The 23,169-nt window shown below is 38.1% G+C and overlaps 1 protein-coding gene and 1 pseudogene across 7 annotated transcripts in view; both read right to left on the bottom strand.

Moving 5' to 3' along the window:
* Magi2 (membrane associated guanylate kinase, WW and PDZ domain containing 2) overlaps window positions 1–23,169 on the bottom strand; it is a 1,397,005-nt gene that overhangs the window by 1,224,728 nt on the left and 149,108 nt on the right. The gene's annotated exons all lie outside the window — the stretch shown is intronic.
* LOC121135831 lies at window positions 60–2,423 on the bottom strand (annotated as a pseudogene).

Below are 23,169 nucleotides of genomic sequence, written 5' to 3'. Positions count from 1 at the left end.
CAAAGACCCTTAGTTACTTTTATAGGATATTAAGGTTGATGTTAGTTACAATTGTACCAAAATGCTTTCTCTTGATCTTATTGGACTCATACTCTGCTATAATGTAAACATTTCAAAAGCAGCCTATTATAAGCTAAATTCACCTCTTTTCCCTGCAAGTTGAGTTTCAACATTCTAGTTATCTTGATTCACTAATACAACTATGGGAATACACATCTTCACTGTCAGAATATTGCTATTTTGAATAATCAGATTATAAATTTGAGTGTAATTACACAGTTGAGTTTTCTCATATTTGAAAATTTCCATTTGCACTCCGAAATTACTTCTCTCACAGTTTTTTTCTTGTTTAATTCCTGATGTCACTATTCATTTCCTCATTATTTTAAATATCCATTCAGATTTTTTTCTCAAATATTCTAAGAATGATTCACATGCTGACGGTATATTGTTAAATAAAGCACTTGAAACAGCAAATTCTAAGAACTTAATGCTTATAAAGAACTGCAAACATCATAGGCCTTTGAAAAGCATCATTCAAATGTACTCTTTTGCCTTTAAAAATAATACCTTTTGATATATATTTTAAAGCTCAACCTTTAAAGGATACTATTCAACAACTAGTTAGGCACAAGTTTTGAAAACCATCAGAATAATTTGTTATAATGTACATTCATTATATCAGAGAGCAAATCTGTATCCATTACTAATCACTTCTCATACTTCCCTTTGCCAGCTCCTGGAAAATGCTAATATTCAATTTCCACTAATGTGCCTACTCTAGATGATTCATACAACTAGAATTGTACAACACCCAGTGATACGTTTTTTTCTTGTAATTAACAGGTTTTCAAGTTGATCTGCATTGTAACCCATATGAGGAGCTCCCTCCTTGATGTTTATTGATTGATGTTCTTCTGTTGGATGCATAATTATAGTTTGTTCATACATTCATTCACTGACACACGTTTGGGTTGTTTCTCCCTTTACTCCTTTAAACATTTGTGTATCAGTTTCTGTGTGGTCATATGTTTTTCTTTTTAATAATTTTAATCTCCTAAAGCACTGTTTTTATTTATAAAGCCCTAACCAGTTCAATAGCAGGAGGATTAAGAGAAGTTTCACCTTCAAGCCAGGGGCTTTGTTGGTTTGTTGTTGCTAAACACACAGGTAAGTGGCATCACAAATCTGGTAAACTAATACAGCGTTCAGTCTCTTCCTGCTAGCACAATAAGGTGAGTGCCAGCCTCTGCTTCTAGAGAATCCTGGATTTAGGATTTTCAACTGTAGCTACTCCATCTTCTGTTTCTGAAGGTTTGAAATCAGTTGACAGAACAGTGGACAAACATGACATTCCTGTTTCCACTCCTTGTCCAATTGTCCACTCAAATGTCCTCTTCACTTCTTTTTCAAGGATGCTGGCTAATGCTATTTGCTTAACTCCTGTTGTGGTGGCTTCAATGCAGGGGTTGCAGCCTGTGGGATCACACTTGTACACTTGAGGGCTTGCTCCTCATCTGTGCCAATTAAAATCATACAACAACCAAAGCAGCCTCATTTTGACAATCTGTGTGTAGACTTGAGAACGATCAGCATTTCTTTTACACAGCATTCTCACAGGAATCTCACGGGCATATTTGTATTTTCAATTGGCTGCTACATATTGTGCCCTCTGTACCTGGGATCTACTGTCAGCTGCCATTCCAGTCGCAGCAGGGCAGTGTTTTCAGTTATCTTGAACAAGTGAATCAGTGTGCTGGAATCCAGTAATCTATTGGGTACTCTCTTCTGTGTGACAATTGCTGCATGGTCGTCTCCTCTGACAGGTACAGATGCGAGTCAAGCCTGATTACTAGCCTTAGAAATGTGTTGCACTTGGTAGAGTTGGCTCTCAGGAGAGAAAATCATAATGTGGCAGTCAAAACTCATACTGGAATCATGGGACATGCCTTCCCATTCTTTTAAGCATAGCCTGGGTCATATATTTCTCAATTCCTACCAGCATCTTCTCTTTGGTGTAGCCCCAACTACTGGGTCATATAGCGAGTCTCTCATTCTAATTTTTAGGCAATGCTCACCCATTTTCCAGATGTCTATACCACTTTTATCACATCAGCAGTTTACCAGGTCATAATGTTTCCATATCATTACTGAAACTTCCTTTCCTTTTTTATAGCCATTTAAATGACCATGAAGAGGTAGCATACTGTGCTTTTAAATTGCAATGCTTTGATGATGTTGAACATCTTTTTATGTGGGTGTTGTGCCTTTTCATGTTATCTTCAGCATTCTGTCTGTTCAGACCCCTTATACATTTTACGACTTTATCACTGAGTATGTTGAATTGTAATAATTCTTTGAATAGTTGATGTAAGTCTCTTATGAGATAAGTGATTTACAAGCATTTCCATATATTCTGTGAGTTATCATTTTATTCTACTGTGTCCTTGGAAATGAATTGAAATAAATATTATAAAGTTTAATTTATCTGTATTTACTCTATTGTCAGTAAATTTGCTGTTGTTAGCAATGTAGAAATAATTGCTAATATAAGAAACAGTGATGTGCATCTTACATTCTGTTGTAAGAGTTTAATAGTTCAATAGATATTGGTCTGGATGTAATACTTAGTTAAAAAAGAATTTAGCATCATCATTCCACAAATGGATGTCAAGTTATTTCCTAATCCTTAAAGCATCTTTCTCCTTCCAATTGTATTTCCACTCTAGTCAAAATCAATATATCATAAATGTAGGGTTTTATTTCTTGCCTCTCACCTCAATCATTTGTAGTTAGAAGTCAACATGTGAATCTAATGCAAATATCACATTGCTTTGTGTACTGTAACTTATAGATTAAGAGATAGAGGATGTCCTTCTGTATGCTGGGAATATATGTTTCTCTTATTGGCTGATGAATAAAGCTGTTTCAGACACTAGACAGGCAGGAGTTAGCCAGGCAGGAACTATAGACAGGGCTGCCAGACTAGGAGAATTATGGGAAGAAAAATGCAGAAAGTGAGTCATGAGAGAAATGCCATGTAGCTGTTGAGAAAAAAAGAAACCCGGGCATCACCGGTAAGTCAAGACAATGTGGAGATATACAGATTAATAGAAATGGGTTAATAATTAAGAGAGAGCTGGCCAATAAGAAGCCCGAGCCATCAGTCAATCAGTTTATAATTAATATAAGCCTCTGTGTGTTTATTTGGGAATAAACAGCTGCAGGATAAGGCAGGACACAAAGCTCCATCTACAGTTAAGTTTTCACTTTTGAAATGGAGAAGCATAGCCTCTCTTCACTATTTTTCAGTACTGTTTTGTTGTTGCTCTGAGTAGTTTATGCCGTATGTTTTCTGGGTCACCATGTCAATCTGACAAGGGCAACTCAGCTGGAGATCTGAGAAGAGTTAGGCCAAATCTGGAATCTGCTATGTTCTTGATTTTGTTTCCTCAGCCACTTCTGTGGTTTGCTTATCATTGCCCCAGGTGTGGTTTGCATGAGTTTCCACCAAAGGTCCGCATGTTGAAGGCTTTTTTCTAGGGGGTGGAAGTATGAGAGAGTACACAGAGCCTAGTAGGAGACCCGGAGATCACTGCGCATGTGTCCCTGCAATTGAAGGGAGGGTACAGCCCAGACACTTCTCCTGGGCTTGTACTGTGAGCAGTTCTCTCTGATGTATGCACTTCCTGCCATTACCTTCTGACATTATGGTAAGAGTCTCTAAGAATGGATCTTGTCTTTGACCACAAACTGTAAAAGTGTCAGCTTAATGAATTTTCTTCATAAATTTATTGCATAAATTTTGGTATAGTAACAGGAAACGGAGAGGTACAATATCCCAACCTAGATATCCCCTTATAACAGACCTACTGGCTATCCATTGCACTCTAGGTATATTTCATACTCCCTGCATCCTTGGCCTACATCAACCATTTTGGTATCTACTCTCTTATTTTTCCTGTCTTGAAAGCACCTAACTGCCTCAATGGTTTCTTTATGGTCCTGGCCAGTCAACATTTGCTTCTACTGTCAGATCGCCTGCCTTTTTCCTTTGCCTCAACTGAAATCCTTTTCTCTGAAACTTTCGCATTCCTAATTGTGATTGCTATAGTTTCAATGTGAAATAACCTCCAGCGGGCTAAAGCCTTGGCCCACTGCCCAGCACTGTAAAGCACACAGCACTTTGGGATTTGGTAGAAGCATTATGATCTGGGGCTCAGAGAGAACAAAGTAGGAACTCAAGAATCTGGTTCCTCGGGAGGTATTACAAGTCCACTGCCTTCCCCCTCCCCTGCCCTTTCTTCCTCCTGTTTGCTTTCCTTCTCTCCCTCCCTCCTTCTCCCACCTTCTTGGCCAGTGGGAAGGAAGGACTTTTCTACTTGCCATGAGATACTGCTTTTTCCAAAGCCATGGCCCCAACCACACATTTTATTCTTTTAAGTTGACTATCACAGGTATTTTATCATAGTCATAGAAAGCTAACAGGGTCAGCAAAGTCTTAGTTACAGTCTTGTACTCAAGATGCTTTGTTACATTTATCACATAATTGAGCTGCAAAAATCTCATAACTTTCACTCTCTAGTTGTTTTCTTCATATTACCTTATTTTATTTTCTTTGAGGTAACCAGAGTCTATTATCCCACTGGTTGCTTATTTCTTTTGTTGTCTAGCTTCTTCCCTGGAACATAGACCCTAGCGTCTGTGCATCTTGCAGAAATCATGGCACATGGCTTGTACTCAGTAAAAACACTAAATGTGTCTGCATAGATTCCTACATATACATAGGATCTCAAGTATTAGTAGCACTGGTAAACAAAATAAAAGTATCAGGCAGAATTAATCATCATCCTTGTGTTAGGCACATAAGCTAAGCATTTTCCACTAATGATCTAGTATAGTATTCTAGAACATTATAGAAATGTTTAATATGTACTCATAGTATACAAAAGAAGAATCAATGCTTTAAGTTCATAACCAGGTGGTAGAAACTATATACAGAACCATGCAGCCTGACTCCAAGGGCTGAACACGTGGGACTACATGGTTACCCAGGAATAGAATAAAGTTGTCTTTAAGGGTCTTTCTATAATTTCAGCCATAAATTGTTTCTGTACCTTAAAAACGCTTTTCTTAAGGCTCTACTATAGAAGATAAATAAGAAAATGCATGGTGCAACAACTTGGTAGGTAGCCTTGCCTGTATCACCAAAGGATTTATTTCTGTTCTCTTTGAGCAAACTGGATGAGATGAGACAACCCAGTTATCAAATGACATGATTCTTTCAGATAAATACCAAAATAAAGGACAATAGTTTTATTTATTAAAATTAATGAACTTCTCTGGTGAAAGAAAATGGCTCTTTTGGTGGGGTTTATTTTACCATATATTCTAATACTAATTCTACTTTTCCAGAAAGTAGTTGAAACGTTAAGAAGAAAAAAATGAAATATAAAAGATGAAATGAATAGAAAAATCTGTTGGTTAAAAATGTTAAAATTGACTTAAATGTTTGATACCAAAAGAATATCCTTATATATTCTTATATATTTTAAAAATATAGTTAGTGAATAGAGAAAATTACAAATATTGTTGAATATATTATTATATTTAACTATACAATTAGAAATTATTCAAATATAAAATAATGTGTATGTCACCTGCAGCAAATCTAAACAATAATAATGTAGAGAAGAGAATTTGCCATAACTATATACTAGCTCCCCAATATGTTATGCTTGCTACACAGGTAATGACTTCTCAGTTTTGCTCTTAAAATATAACCTGGGCACCGGAGAGCCAGTGACCTATTCACCATGATTATTTCATGTGTGTTCGAAGCATTTTGTCTCCCCTTTCTACAAGCCAAGATGGAGTGTGACTAGTGAGGCTGGGATGACTTACCGGAAAAGAAACCGCACTCCTTTGTTAACTTTCCCTCCCTTTGCTTGGTCCTAAGTGAGCATTCAGTAACTAAACTTCAGGGACTAAGGTGACATATGTCATTTGCTATATCACATTTTTAAATGTGACCATGAAGATAACATTGATAATCTATGGCATGTTACTTTAAATTTAATTATAGATTTACCTAGATTGGTATTAAATTAACATTTAAATAAATGTCTAAAGACTTGTACTGATGTAGACTTAATGTATATCCCTTTGGGGAAGATGAAAATAGAAAACAAGGCCGGGCGGTGGTGGTGCATGCCTTTAATCCCAGCACTCGGGAGGCAGAGGCAGGTGGGGCTCTGTGAGTTAGAAACCAAACCTGGTCTACCGAGCGAGTTCCAGGACAGGCTCCAAAACAATACAGAGAAACCCTGTCTCGGAAAAACAAACAAAAAAAAAAAGGAAAAAAAAAAGAAAAGAAAATAGAAAACAAGAAAGTTTTTAAATGATTCCGAGTTCACCTTCCTTTCATCATTGTTCTTTACGAGGAGTGGCTGCTGTTGTACTTTAAGTACAATGTCCTCCTCTGTGTGCAAAGGTGCTGATAAAGTAGCATTGTAAAAAATGGCTCTACTTTCTCTTCTGTGGGTTTCTTTCAGCCTCTCCCATTTCTTCTGCGATTTTGCTACTGATGGCTCTTTGATCTGATCATAAGGTCCAGGAGAAAGGGTTCAGACTACACTATCAGAAATCCCATTTGTCAAGTGGCCCTTCAGTAGTCCTTTAAGTGAAAATTTAAAAGGACAATGTCATTCAACCATGCCAGCAGCAGGCACAGAGAAATCTGCAAGTGTATAGGAAATGATATGGTGGCCAATCCTGAAACCATTTTTCATCATTGGAAAGATACATCCCAATTTTAGCAATGTTAAAATGTGAAAAGAATGATTTTTCAAATTGATGGAATATGATTTAAAACAACAGAGGTGTCGAGAGGAAGAGGTGAGAGATAGATGAGGATGACATAGTTCACACGGAGTGGGATAGATGGGGTATCCAGCTCATGGCTTACTCCTTGCATTCTGTGGATGACATATTTCACACAGAGTGGGATAGATGGGGTATCCAGCTGACGGCTTACTCCTTGCATTCAGTCCTAGTAGCAGAGACCAGAAAAAGACCATTCTTCTCAGGATTTCCCCCATGAGCACCACCTTCAGAAACCAGTTTCCTAGCAGTCTGCATAAAACCTTCATGTATTACACTAAGGGAAATGCTAGTCCTTCATCTTATTAATAACATACAGAAAGCACAATACTCTTTTCTTTCATGAGTATACCAAATACAGAGCTTACCTTGCAATGGAGAAGCTCAGATATTAAGTAAGTAAAAAAAAAATAAACATGAAGAGCAGCTAAGGAAAAAGGTTAAGTAACATAAAAAGGCAGACCTATCAGAATCACACCTGACTTCTCCATGGAAACACTGAAAGCCAGAATGTCCTGGATAGATATTCTATGAACACTAAGAGACCACAGATGCCAGGCCAGACTACTTATACCTAGCAAAGCTTTCAATCACTATAGATGGAGAAAACAAGATATTCCATGACATAACCAGATTTAAACAATACATATCCACTAATCCAGCCCTACAGAAAGTTCGGGAAGAAAAACTCTAACCCAAGGCAGTTAACTACAACCAGAAAAACATAGGCAATAGATAATCCTACTTTACCAAAAGCCAAAAGAAAAAATGGGTGATCATCCACACACAATTCCACCACAACTAAAAAATCCAAAGAAAACAAGTATGAACAATCAATGGTCATTAATATCCCTCAATACTAATGGTATTAACTTGCCCATAAAAAGATACAGGCTAACAGAATGGGTATGAAGATAGAATCCATCCTTCTGCTGCAGAAAATAAACACACACCAACTTCAAAGACTGTTGGGGAAGTCCTGTGCATTTGTCAATAAAGCACTGTCTAGCCTATAGGGAATCTAGATAGGAGGGACTAGGAGTCGAGGAGAACTCTGGGAAGGAGAAACACAAGGGAGTCAAGATGTAATGCCATGGAGGTAGGAAGCCCGGAACTATTCTCCGGTAAGAGAAATACTTAGATTAACAATTATGGGGTAATTACTTAAGTAAGAGCTAGCCAGTAAGAAACAAGCAAGGCCAACAGCTTCATAATTAATATAGCGTCCTGTGTGTTTATTTGGGACTGATGCGGCTCTACAACCAGGCTGGCGGGAAGGTTTCTCTTAAAGAAAAAGCTTCTCTTAACAAAAGACAGATGTTATCTCAGAGTTAAGTGTTGGGAAAAGATTTTTTTATCATATGGAGCCAAGAAACAAGCCATGGTAGCAATCCTAATATTTAACAATTTAGATTTTAAACTAAAAGCAATCAAAATTGATGAAGGAAGTCATTTCATACTTATCATAGGAGAAATGCATCATAATAAAATCTCAATTCTGAACATCTATGCCCCAAATACAGAGGCATCCACATTTGTAAAAGAAACATTACTAAAACTCAAATCACATATAAAACCTCACACACTTATAGTGAGAGACTTCAACACCCCACTCTCACCACTAGAAAAGACCACCAGTCAGAAACTTAACAAAGAAACAAAGGAACTAATAAAAGTTATGGCCCAATTGGGTTTAACAGATATCTATAGAACATTACATCCAAGCACAAAAGAATATACCTTCTTCTCAGCATCATATGTAACCTTATCTAAAATCCTCCACATACCTGGCAATATAGCAACCCTCAACAGATAAAAAAATGGAATAATCCATTCATCTTATCAGACCACCATGCTTTAAAGTTAGAATTCAACAACAATGCAAATTGCAGAAAACCTACAAACTCACGAAATTTAATATTGCACAACTGCACCATTCCTGGGTCAAAGAAGAAACAAAAAGGAAATAAAGACTTCAATGAGAATGAAGACACGGCATACCCAAACTTATGGGGCACTTTGAAAGCAGTGCTATGAGGAAAGTTCATAGCACTGAATGCCCACATGAAGAAATTGGAGAATAGTCACACTAGAGCATTAACAGCACAATTGAAAACTGTAGAACAAAAAGAAGCAAACTCATCCTGAAGGAGTAGATGCCAGGAAAAAAAATCAAATTGAGGAGTGAAATCAATAAAGTAGAAACTAGGAAAACAATAAAAAGAATCAATGTTAACGAAGAATTGGTTCTTTGAGAAAATCAACAAGATAGTCAAACCTTTATCCAAACTTACCAAAGGACAGAGAGTGAACCTGCAAATTAACAAAATCAGAAATAAAAAGGGAGACATGATAAGGGACACCGAGGAAATCTAGAGAATCGTCAGGTCATACTTTGAAAATCTATACTCCTCAAAATTCAAAAATCTAAAAGAAATGGACAATTTTCTGGATAGCTATCACTTACCAAAACTTAATCAAGAACAGACGAGCAATTTCAATAGACTTTTAACCCCTAAGGAAATAGAAACTGTCATCAAAAGTCTCCCAACCAAAAAAAGCCCAGGGCCAGAAGGCTTCAGTACAGAATTCTACCAGAAATTCAAAGAACAGCTAATACCTAGTCTCCTCAAAGTATTCCACCCAACAGAAACAGAAGGGTCATTGCCAAACTCCTTTTTATGAGGCTTCAATAATACCCAAGCAACACAAGAAAACTAACAAAGAGAATACAGGCCAATATCCCTCATGAACATTGATGTAAAAATACTCAATAAAACACTGGCAAATCGAATCCAAGAACACATCAGAAAAAATCATCCACCATGACAGGTAGGTTTCATCCCAGGGATGCAGTGTTCAACATACAAAAATCTGTCAATGCAATCCACCATATAAATAAACTGAGAAAGAAAAACCACATAGTAATCTCACTAGATGCTGAAAAAGCCTTTGGCAAAATCCAGCACCCCTTCATGATAAAGGTCTTGGAGAGATCACGAATAACAGGAACATACATAAACATAATAAAAGCTATATACAGCAAACAAACAGCCAACATCAAACTAAATGGAGAGAAACTCAATGTGATTCCTCTAAAATCAGGAAGAAGACAAGGCTGTCCTCTCTATCCATACCTCTTCAATATCGTACTTGGTTCCAGCTAGAGCAATAAGACAACAAGATGAGATCAAGGAGATACATTGGAGAAGTCAGACTTTCACTATTTGCTGATGATATGACAGTTTATATAAGTAAATACTCTAAAAGTGGACTCCTATAGCTCATAAACACCTTCAGCAACGTGGCAGGATACAAGATTAACTAAAAAATAATCAGTAACCCTACTATATATGGATGATAAATGGGCCGAGAAAGAAATCAGAGAAACATCACACTTTACAATTGCCACAAACAACATGAAATAACTTGGGGGTAACATTAAACAAAAAGGTGAAATACCTGTATCAATCACAAGAACTTTTTAAAGAAAAAAAGAAATTAAAGAAAGTACCAGAAAATGGAAAGATCTCCCATGCTCTTGGATAGGTAGGATCAATGTAGTAAAAATGGCAATCCTGCCAAAAGCAATGTACAGATTCAATGCAATCCCCATCAATATCTCAGCATAATTCTTCACAGACCTTGGAAGAACAATCCTCAACTTTATATGGAAAAACAAGAGACTCAGGATAGCCAAAACAAACCTGTATGTATAATAAAGGAACTTCTGGAAACATCACCATCTCTGACTTCAAGCTCTATTGTAGACCTATAGTCTTGAAAACAGCTTGGTATTGGCACTAAAATAGACAGGTAGGCAAATGGAATCCAAGTGAACATCCTGATATTAACCCACACACCCACAAACACCTCAGGTTTGCAATGAAGCTAAAAATATACAATGGAAAAAAGAAAGCATCTTCTACAAATGGTGCTGGCATAACTGCATACTGGTGTGTACAAAACTGCAGATAGATTAATATCTATCCCCAAGCACAAAGCTTAAGTGCAAATGGATCAAAGATCTCACCATAAATCCATCCACACTGAAACTCTTAGAAAAGAAAGTGGGAGATACCCTTGAATGAATTGGTACAGGAGACTGCTTCTTGACCATAACACCAGTAGCACAGACACTGAGATTGACAATAAAAGGGACCTACTGAAACTGAGAAGTTTTTATAAGGCAAAGAACACAGTCAACAAGACAAAATGGCAGCCCATGGAATGGGAAAAGTTATTTACCAACCCCACATCTGACAGAGGGTTGATTTCTAAAATATACAAAGAACTCAAGAACTAGTCACCAAAACACCAAATAATCCAATTAAAAAGTGGGGTACAAAACTAAATCGAGAATTCTCAATACAGGAGTCTAAAATGGCTGAGAGACACATAGGAAAGTGTTCAACATCCTTAGCCATCAGAGTAATGCAAACCAAAAAAACTCTGGGATACCATATTACTCATGTCAGAATGGCTAAAATAAAAAACTCCAATGACAGTTTATACTGGAGAGAATGTGGAGAAAGGGGAACACTCCTCTACTGGGAGTGCAGACTCATGCAGCCACTTTGGAAATTAGTATGGTGGTTCCTCTTGAACATGGGAATCAGTCTACCACAAGATTCAGAAATTACACTCTTAGACATATACCTAAAAGATGCACAATCATATAACAAGAACATACGTCCAACCATGTTCATTTCAGCATTATTTGTAATAGCCAGAACATGGAAGCAACCTAGATGATCCTCAACTGAAGAATGGATAAGGAAAATGTGGTACACAACAGAGTACTACTCAGTCAAAAAAAACACACACACACAAAAACAATGGAATCTTGAAATTTGCATGAAATGAATGGAACTAGTAGAAATGATTGTGAGTTAGGTAACCCAGTCACAAAAATATAAAAATGGTATGTACTCACTCATGTATGGATTTTAGACATAAAGCAAAGGAGTACCAGCCTACAATACATACTGTCAGAGAAGCTAGGAAACAAGGAGGACCCTAAGAGAGACACATATACACGGTCCCCCGGAAAAGGGGAAAAGGATAAGATCTCCTGAGCTAATTGGAAGCATGTGAGAGGGGAGAGGGAGTTAGAATAAAGAGAAGAGGAGAAGAGGAAGGGAGAGGAGGACATGAGGGAGCAGGAAGATCGAGTTAGGGGAAGAATAGAGCAGAGTAAGAAAAGAGATACCATAATAAAGGGAGCCATTATAGGTTTAAAAAGAAATCTGGCACTAGGGAAGTGTCCAGAGATCTACAAGGTTGACCCCAATTAACAATCTAAGCAATAGTCAAGAGGCTACCTTAAAAGCCCTTCTCTGATAATGAGATTGATAATGAGATGTATATGCCATCCTAGAGCTTTCATCCAGTAGTTGACGGAAGCAGAAGCAGACACCCACATCTAAACACTGAAACTGAACTCTTGGAATCCAGTTGCAGAGAGGGAGGCGTGATCTTATCAATATCAAAGGGGTCAATATCAGGCTGGAGAAACCTACAGAAACAGCTGGCCTGAACAAGGGGTTGTTCATGGACCCCAGACTGATATCTGGGAAACCAGTGTAGAACTGTTCCAGACCCCCTGAACCAGGATGTAAGTTTGGAGGTAGTGAGCAGAAAGGGGATGATATAGCAGTTGGTGGGGGGCAGGTTAGGGGGGAGAGAGAGGGAACTGGGATTGACATGTAAAAGAAGCTTGTTTCTAATTTAGATAAAATATATTAAAAAGAAAGAAAGAAAGAAAATAGGCTAAATCCTAAGCAACACATTCTGTGATGCTACTGATGACGACAGTGAACTGAGTGTGTGTGTGAGTGTGTGTGTGTGTGTGTGTGTGTGTGTGTGTGTGTGTTCTAGGTGGGTGGACAGGGAAGTCCTCTTCACACGTGATAGTTATTGCCTGCAAGTACAAGTGCACAGTTGACGATTAAGGTGAAAGAACACCTGTAAAATGTGACCTCGGAGGATTTGTTAATTAACATTCCCCAGGCAAGAGGAGTCCAGTTTGTTTCTGCAATAGAAATCCTTCCTACACTGCAGCTCTGAATTTAAGGAGAGGCACTATGCATCTCTCCCTCTTTGAAAAGCTTTTGAGATTTTTGTCTGTTGTGAAATGACTAGATTAAAAAAATCCACAATACAGAGAGATACGTCCCTGAATACTTACGTGTGGTTGACTTGTGCACACAAAACCAAATATAATTCAGGGTTCAATTTTCATTTCTAGTATGCCAGAATTTTATCAGAAAACCATAAGTATTGTCCTATTAATTTTAAACTATGGTCTTTATAGTATTATCTTTCTGAATTTATTCAAGTTTTACTTTGACGTTCACCTTTAGTGTTAAAATGTAGAAAAACTAAAATTATGCCTTATTTTATAATGTAATTTTTATTTTAAACTTTTATGCATTATTTATATTACCCAATTCCTCTTTACTTCCCAACCATCCAACTTCTCTTTTCTCCCCATCTCTTTCAAACCAAACAAAAACAAGCTTTAAATTCTCAGAAAAACCTAAACTCTGTGGAGTCTGTTGGGGCAGTTTCACGCAAGTGTCAGTAGATGGCAGCATAACAAAATTGGATGGAGGTTCCTAGCCAGAGATTTAACCTCTTTCAGGAACACACTAGTGGGAAATGATGTTATAATTGCTTTTTAGTTGTTGTTTTATTTTAATTGAAATGGGATTACATAACTTCCCTCCCCCCTTTCCCTCCCTCCACACCTCCCAGCTAACCTCTGTTAAATACCTTCCATGTCACTGTCTATCTATCGAGTTAATAGCTTCTGTTCTGTGACTATCATTGTACACACACACTCACACACACACACACACACACAAACACAAACACAACTTTCTGAGTCTATTTTGTCCTTTGCCTGTATATCTTTGTCTGTATATGGTCTATATGGTCAGGGCTGACCCCTCTGTATTGGACATTCAGTAAGGATGGTCATCCTTGGGAGAGGCTAATTCTCCTCCTGGCAGTCATTACCTTGAAAAGAACTAGAGACAACTAAATGATTGCTTTGTAACATGCAAACCCATGAAAGTAGATTTTATGTTACAAATCTAAGTTTGAAAAAACATTTTAAGATATTACAAATAAGATTACATTTGTAATAATTTAGCATTTATTAACAGACCTTTTTTTGTTTCTATCATAAGCAGAGAGACCAGTCTAAAAAGGAGACATTGAATACGGTCTCTATAATGGGCTCAGTTGATATTCATATTCCATATTCATATGTTGAGGTACTGAGACCATGTAGCTCAAACTCTGTGTTTAAAGGTAGGGACTTTCAATTCACTACTTGTAGATTATATTAAGTCTACTTCTGCAAGATGGGATGAACAGTACTATAAACCAGTCTAAGAACCTGTGGCTGGGGAGGTCATAGACTTTAAGGAAACCTACAGCTACTATTTCTCTAAGTGAACATAATACCAAACTTCCTTCTAAATACTTTTCTTTATTCCCATATATTGCGGCTTTTAGCCCTTGCCAGAGAAGCTTTGTTTTACAGTGGATGTGGGTTAATAGAGAGACTCACAGCTGTCAAAGTACAGAGAATAAGTCATTGTAGAGTGTGTGACTCTAACTCTGTGTGTGTGTGTGTGTGTGTGTGTGTGTGTGTGTATGTGTGTGATCACTCCTCCACAGAACTTGCCAACACATGGAGAACATAGAGGAGGAATGGGTGTCAGAAAGATCATAAAATCCAAAGGTCAAGAACAACTGTTGTGAATCAGTATCTTCTGCACATGACACACCCGATGAATTCATGAACTCACGGCTGCTGTTACCTGCAAAAGTCTGACATGAGATCAGGGCTTCCATCACCTTAGCTTGAAATGAGTAAGGGCTCTTGTGGTTCCGCCCCTTCCAGAGGTTCCACTGATGGCTCATGATAGGAGGGGAAGAAATATTATATTTTTCAGTGATATAATAATTGATAAGTTATCCATGCCCCAGCAAACAATTTCCTATACAAGCCCTTGCAGACAACTTTACTGAGTTCAAACTCAATGTATCACACAAACAAAAGACATGAAAGGAGGAAGGGACTTTGCTGAGAAGGGTTTTAGGAAGAAATGTAGGACAGATATGCCAAGGTAAGGAGGTGAGAGGGACTGAAATTCAATATATAAATGTATAAAACTGTAAGATATCTTGTTAGAGAGAGTCAAAGGATAGTAGACAGTTTAAAATGTCCAAAATAAAAATAAGGGAAAACAATAAACAAATGAGAATAGTTAAGTCTTCAATAGACATGCTACAATCTTTGTAAACAAAGTGGTTAGGAATGGAGTAAGGGATTAGCAGGGAGGGAAAGATCTCCCAAGGAAGGGGAAAAACGTGTGGCCATGGAGAGGCAGGAGGAGACTGGAGCTGGAGACCCAAGTGAGAAAGGCACCTGAAGAGGGTGGTAATGGAAGGAATCTGGAAGTGACAGCTGACACTAAGGGAATTTGAGGGGTCATATGGAAATCTATTACTGTTGAAGCTCCTTAAAATACACACATACGCTTATTATGTTTGCAACATTCTGCCTCCATGTATGCTTGCATGCCAGAAGAGGGCATCAGATCTCATTATAGATGGTTGTGAGCCACCATGTTGCTGCTGGGAATTGAGCTGCCAGTGCTCTTAATCTCTAAGCCATCTCTGTAACCTCTTGGGCACACACCAAAAGGATGTCCAATTATACCACAAGGACACTTTTCTCAAAACCTTTCATAGCAATATTAATTGTAGTTAATAGCCAGAACCTAGAAACAACTTAGATGTCCCTCAACCAGCTGCAAAAAACAAGGGCATCACAAAATTTGCAGGCAAATGTATGGAACTAGAAAAGGCCATCCCGAGTGAGATGACCCTGATTCGGAAAGGCAAACATGGCATTTATCTACTTATAAGTGACTACTAGATGTAAAGCAAAGACTATAATCCACGGGTCCAGGGAAGCTAGGTAACAAGGAGGACCCTAAGAAGGATGCACGGATCACCCTGGGAAGGGGAATTATATGAGATTTCCTGGGTAAACTGGGGGTAAGGGGAGCAGTAAAGGAGAGTGGATGGGAGATGAGAACATGAGGGAAAGAGATGGTCACATTGGGAGAGGGACAGAGTGAGAGAGCAATGAAAGAGATATCTTGTTAGAGAGAGCCATTATGGGTTTAGGGAGAAACCTGGTGCTAGGGAAATTCCCAGGAATCACAAGTTTGGTGATGTCAGCTAATCATCCTAGCAATAGTGGAGACGGTGCCTGAACTGGCCTTCCCCTCTAATTAGATTCATGAATACTCTAATTTTCATCAAAGTGCTTTCATCTAGTAATTGATGAAACCCAGGTACAGAGATCTAGAACCAAGAACAAGGTCAAGATCCTGGAATCCAGTTGAAAAGAGGGAGGAAGGAATATATAAACAAGGGAAGTCAAGATCACGATGGAGAAATCTACAGAGACGCTGAACCAAGCTTGTGGAAACTCATGAATCCCGTACTGACAGCTGCGGATCCTCCAACGGACCAAACTAGGCTCTCCATAAGCAGGAGACAATTGTGAAACTTGTTCTATCTGAGGGGACCCTGACCATAGGTGCATGAGCTAGGGTCTTGGAGTCCATTCCCTATGGTGGAATGTCAAGAGGCCCAGGCATCACCAGTAAGCAAAGACCACGTGGAGATACATAGATTAATAGAAATGTGTTAATAATTAAGAGAGAGCTAGCCAATAAGAAGAATGACCCATTGACCTAACAGTTTATAATTAATATGTCTCTGTTTTTATTTGGGAGTAAAGGACTGAGGGACTGAGCAGGACCGACATTTCCATCTACAATGCTCAGCCTTAATACATAAGGAGGGTCATGGTCCTCTCTCACCTTAATGTGCCAGACTTTTTTGAGCCCCCAGGACAGACCTTACCCTTTCGGAGGAGTGAATGAGAGATGGTCTGGGGGGAGTTGAGGGAGGTGAGGGAGAACTGCATTTGGAATGTAAAATGAAATTAAAAAAAAATAGACACATATACAAAGTAATTAAATGTAGCCACCAAACAATGGAGAAGACAACACCTCAGTCAGAATCTTGGCCTCCAAATGAAACCTCCAGTGCTAAGAATGGGTTACATCATTGCATCTAGATGAGTCATTAGCCAAAGGGGTCACAAGGAATCCCATACTTATCTCAGCTGTTGCTAAGGAAATAGGTTGCTTTCTACAAACTGATGCTAAGGCCCTATTGTTGAAGAAAACACTTTCAATATTGCAATGGACACAGAGAAATAGAGCTGGTGCCTAATAATAAATAATAATTAGATTTAACTAATTAAATCTAATGAAATAAACTGACCTACTCATTGTAATTATTTGTTGGATCTAACTATTAATCAGTAGATAAAAGGAGATACTTATTGTTCAAAGAATTCTGTTCTTGAAACATTTGAAGTGGTTTACCAACAAAAATATGTAAACCAGACTAAATATGTAAGTGAAAAGGAGGGCAAAATACTGCGCATCAGGAAGAAGTCCTAACCAAAGAACCAGTACATTTGTAGAGACTGAGCCTAATTTTAGTATTTCTTGATCCAAGACACACAAAGGTGAGGATGGAGGACGTTGTTTGCCATGGCATCTCACCAATGTCCCAATGAAACTTCTTATTTTTTGTGCTGAAGACGCAGAATAACTTCCATCACACTATGCATGGATGACCTGGATGCTTCATTTGATACTAGCTTCAGCAGTTTGCCACTAACATGGCAACGGACTTAATATCTCTTCATATTATCCCTTTTGGAACTAGTTGAAGAAATTTTTAGAAAGCCCAACAGGGAACACTAATGGGTGTTCTACAGATCTGACTGGAGTTAGGCATAGAGTTGGAAAGGCATTAAAAGTTGTTGAATAACAGTGCCTCTCACACTTTCCCTTAAATATCCCGTTTTCCCCTCTGAATTCTTTACAAAGGATAATAAAGAACACAATATGAAACATAATGAAACCAGTGTGGCCCGCCACAGGAAGCAGAATGACAGGGTTGGTAACTCTGAGAGGGGGAGGGGTCAGCTGTCACAGCAGGTGGAGATTATGGAAAACAATGAACTTGCTTCCACAGGTAACCCAACATCAGCCAAAACCAGGGGGAAGCTTGTGCTTGTGATACTAACTTCCCTGAACATAAAAATATATGTCTGTGTTATAGTTGCTAAGATAAGGGAGGGTCATTAAGCAATATCATTTCAGTGACACAATGTTTCCTCATTTGCAAAGCCTGCACCAAGGAAGGACTTTCCTGACTCCTCAGAGCCCATCAACCCCAACAGCATAGTTGCAGAGTCCCACAGAGAAATAGTCTCTGGCAGCCATTTGTAATTATCTCAAACTGTGCCTTAGCACCTCAAATTCCACAATAATAGTTTCTTTAAAATACTTTTCTAGTGGAAAACAGATTTGATAATGTTAGCATGTTATTTTTTAAATATTCCAGGCCTTGATCTTACGAGCAAAGCCATTTTTTTTGTTTTTGTTTTTACGAGACAGGGTTTCTCTGTACTGTTTTGGAGGCTGTCGGTCCAGCCTGGCCTCGAACTCACAGAGATCCACCTGCCTCTGCCTCCCGAGTGCTGGGATTAAAGGCGTGCGCCACCACTGCAGGGCTTCAAAGCCATTTAGTATTTCTTTTGCAAGAGGTTTTACAGAAAGTAACCACCCATGACAGTTTCTACTGATTCTAAGGTCATATTAAACATATGCCTCTGAAAATACTTATGGTAGAAGCATGAAAATAAGATGCTCAGCGATTACATTAGCAGCTTTCCCAGAGAGCCAACAGGTGAAAGGCTGAAGCAGTAGCTCAGTAGTTGACTCCTGACCTAATACACAGGAAGCTTTGAGTTTGTTTCCCTGAACCACAAAATAAATAAGCAGCAATAAAAAGTGACTTATTCGAATTGCTCTGCTGATTTTGTGGTCAGAAAATTAAAATAGGTGAAAACACAGTTGGATTTTCCTTATGACTACTACACCATTTATTCATCCTGAAAATATTGGCTCTGAATATCTACTCCTGGCTAATAGGTCACAACATAAGTAGACAGCCCAGAGACAAAAGCTGATGCTGTTTATAGACCAACTAATTAGCAATGGCATTAAGACCAGATTGTCCTGTATGTCAGCTGAAACCTACCTGAAAGCATTGCCAGTGTTGCTTCATTGTCTTATCTTCTATCCTTAGAGATCAGATACACACATATATACATGTATGGTATCACATTTCAAGCTTATATAGTAGCCAAAATAATCAAATATGACATTGATCTTCTTGGTAAATAAGGAAGCAGGAGGGACACAGTTCCACTTGCTCATTTTTAATGCCATTCACAATTTTGCTCAAGATTAAGTCTGAAGAGATTATAGCACAAAACTCTTTAGCAAAGATGGACATGCAAGAAAGATGAAACTAATAATTACACCAATGCAAAGTACCAATCTCTCTGTGTGTGTGTGTGTGTGTGTGTGTGTGTGTGTGTGTGTATTTAGAACAGTGAGGACAGTTACTATGCTAAATTCTCAATGTTTTTAACATACTCATTTCAAAAACGTACAAACTACTGGGAGCTTTGGAGACCAGTGGTATCATACTGGTATCATGAGGTTTTAAACAGTACACTTAGGAATCAGTCTCTTACTCTCTATGCATATGGATGGGTCAGAGGGCAGGCTGAAATATGCTGGACTAAACTACTGAGCAAATAATCTGTCTGGGTCCTGGGGCAAGTTCCAAAAGTAACAAGCATTTTAGTTTCTATTCTTCATTTTAACACTGTAAACTCCAAATGCTTTTATTTGTGACTGAAAACCGCCATGTCTTAATACAGGCCCAGCTACCCCCTTCTTGTTTTCTAGGACTAAGAAGAAATCACTAGACTCCTACTCATAGGACATTGCTACTAAGCACTGTCAAACTGGGGAGAGTCTTGGTACAGTAGGTGTGCTATTTTCTTTCTTGATTTCTCATGACCATAGCCATTTTCTGCTGAACAAAACCACACAAAAAATGAGAACCATCACCTTGTCACCTAGGACTGTGTGATATTGAGGAGTAATTTCTTAAATACTCACACTTCTTCTGCATCTCTTACTATGTGTTAAAAGAATTTCCCATGGTGCCATACAGGTACAGTTTTTCTGTCTGAGTCATGAGGAGCATGGCCAGCTTGTACGTAGGAAGTAAACATTTCTCGAAAGAGCACTGATAAGAGTTTTTCATATGGGGTGAAAAATAAGATCATTGAGGATGAAGAAACAGAGGAAACACTGACACAGAACACAGCAGTAGAGAGACTATACCCATGGACCACTAACTAAGAGATGTTGTCATCTTACATTCTTTTTTGGGGAATGTTGATTTCAAAAGAATTTGGGATCAGATATTACAAGTGTTGGTGTTACAAGAATGTGTCAGCCTTCTTACTTGGGAGCAATTTATACAGCAGATCTTAAAAAATACTGAAATATTTTAAATAACATGCATTTGTGAAGATATATGCTTTCAAGTATGGACTTAGTGGTTTCAATAAATTTGTGTTTTATTTTCTTCATGAAAGCTTGGATTAAAGCACCTATTCACCTCTAGATTTTGTTACGTTTCCAAACGTGAAGTAAGACAGACAAAGGATATGATAAACTACAGTGGTGTATAAGTAATGAAGATTCCCAGAGGAGATAACAAGTACAGTTTTACTTCACTCTCTACAACCTTTCAGAACACTTATCTTTGGTCATGTGACTGTTCATTGTCTCACATACATTTTTTTAATGATCTGCCTGCCTTTGCCTCACAGGTGCAGGGATTAAAGGCATGTGCCACCACCACCCAGAGTCATCAATCTTAAGAACAAAACCATTCTTTTCATTTTATTTTGAGTGATGTAAATTGTTATATGAACAAGTACAAAATTCATTTTTAAACTCACATTAATTTTTAACCATTTTTGTATAACTTGATTTTCACGTTAAAATTATTTAAATTCTAAATCCTTCACTTTGGTTATGTGTTATGATAAATGCTTTAAAAGCTGAACAAAGTATTTCCATTGTTTCATGTTGCATTTTTTCCTTTGACTAGCAAGTGCTTTTCGTCATATTTGCATAAATCAGCACTTGACCTTAAATGTATCAACCTGAATTTGTCTCTGTTGAACTTTTCTTTTGCATAAAACAGTTTCCCCCCACACTTTTCATAAATCATGTGTAGTAGGGTGGATCGGAAATTTTCATTATTCAGCTTGAACATAAGCAGTGGACCATGGAGCTACAGCAACACCCAAAGCAGGTAGTTTGTGTGTCTCCTGTGAGAATCTAAGGGGTATCCTAAGCTGCTATAAAAATTGAGGCTCCATATAAGTCTTTGAACACCTTTGTTTGATGTATGAAGGTAAATCTTGAGTTTACTGCTTTACGCTTACATTTTGGAGCTGCCAGGATTCATTTCTCTGGAATACTATATGAGAGGTGCCTCAGACAAATGTAAGGATTTACACTGAGCAGTGTGAATAGCAGAGAACTCACAGTCTGAGAACAAACCTCGGAGTGACACCAAGACGAGCTGAACGTCAGTGAGAGCATGGTATCAGGAGTGCTCTAGTCAAGGCCATTTCAAACATGTTTTGAGACACAAAACTACTTATAACTCATAGTTATGGAAACTACTTTAGGGTCCATTCCACAGCCACAGACTAAATGAGTTCCTGAATTGCTAGCCAGACCTAGAGTTTGATACTTAACTACTTGAGGAAAAGAGATAAAGAGATGTGATCTAGGCTAATTTCAAGGCTTTGCAGGAGGTCCTGTATAGGAATGAAATTGTTTCAGGGTAACAAGAATTCTTTCTCTACCTCTAGTTTCACTCTGTACCTACATGCTTTGCTTTAGTCATCTTTAACTAAGAAAAAAGTAGTTAAACTTGGTTTTCTTTACACTCAGTGTGTACAAAATGCAATGTTTACTGGGTAAGAATGTGCCCTGGGTATCCGGATCTTTGGATGAGCATTTAGATACTTTCTGAAATCTTAGCTTCTTATCAAGTCATAGCTTTTAGTAAAAAGAATGTTCCACCCAATGAAATGTACGTATTAGGAAAATATGAAGGCAGTATTTCCTATTGGTCTTTTTTTTTTAAAGTATCAGCCATCAGTGTACTCACTGAGTACAAACAAAAACACTTTACTTTCACTAAACCATTTTGAATAGCACCATCTTATATCAACTAGAAGTGTACAAATTCCTTTATTTCTAGTTATTCCCACGTCTCCTCAACAATCATAAAAAATTCTGAGTTTCATTTCATATTCCCACAGGAAAACGCTGCTAAGGAATTTGTTTAAAAAATTGCACATAATAATGCACACAGATGTGGGAAGGAGGTTGAGGGAAGAGGAGGAGGGCACAGAGGAGAGAGGGTACTGGAGAGGGGGTGTTACAATAGTATACACACATAAAATTTCCAAAGAACAAACTCTATTATAAAGTTACATATGCTGTTTTTGTGAAATTGTGGTGAGAATTTCATTATGAATAAAAATAAAAACCTACTTCAAAATAACATATTACCCAAAAAGCCTATCACTGTGCTTTTGCATAGATGAATAATGCTACTAAATGACTTTAATTGAAAATCAACAAAATGTTGCATTTCATATGGACTATTGAAGCTGCCAGCATATATAGCTTAATTTTCCCATTGCTCTTACAAAATAGATTCTCTCTCTCTCTCTCTCTCTCTCTCTCTCTCTCTCTCTCTCTCTCTCTCTCTCTGTGTGTGTGTGTGTCAGTGTGTGTGTTTCTCTCTTATCATTAGCATGTGTTCTCGGTGCAGGGATGAGGGATGCATCACTTAAAACAGAAGGTATTCAGCACTTTGGACTGCTTCCCAGCTCAGTGGCCTTCAGCGGAGTAATTGGCATGGACTCATGGACTACTCCAACAGCGGAATCAACATTCTTCCCTTCCCCCACTTTGGGGGCTCAAATACTAATTTGTCCAAGAAATTGTCTGCTGGTGCTGTAATCTCAATTCCCACATCCACTGGCAGAAAGGTTTTGATGTGCCCAAACAAATAAAAAAGCAGAGATGTATCTATTGAGACAGTTGATCACTGAGGAACAAATTGCTTAAAGTATATTTACAAACCATAACACAAAGAGTAACATCACTCACAGAGATAGTGAGTAAATAAGAAAATTGGAAACTA

Source organism: Mesocricetus auratus, unplaced genomic scaffold, assembly GCF_017639785.1.
Source record: "Mesocricetus auratus isolate SY011 unplaced genomic scaffold, BCM_Maur_2.0 Super-Scaffold_100043, whole genome shotgun sequence".
Lineage (NCBI taxonomy): Eukaryota > Metazoa > Chordata > Mammalia > Rodentia > Cricetidae > Mesocricetus > Mesocricetus auratus.
Note: the sequence above shows the minus strand (reverse complement) of the source record. Positions and strands in the feature narration are given on the sequence as shown.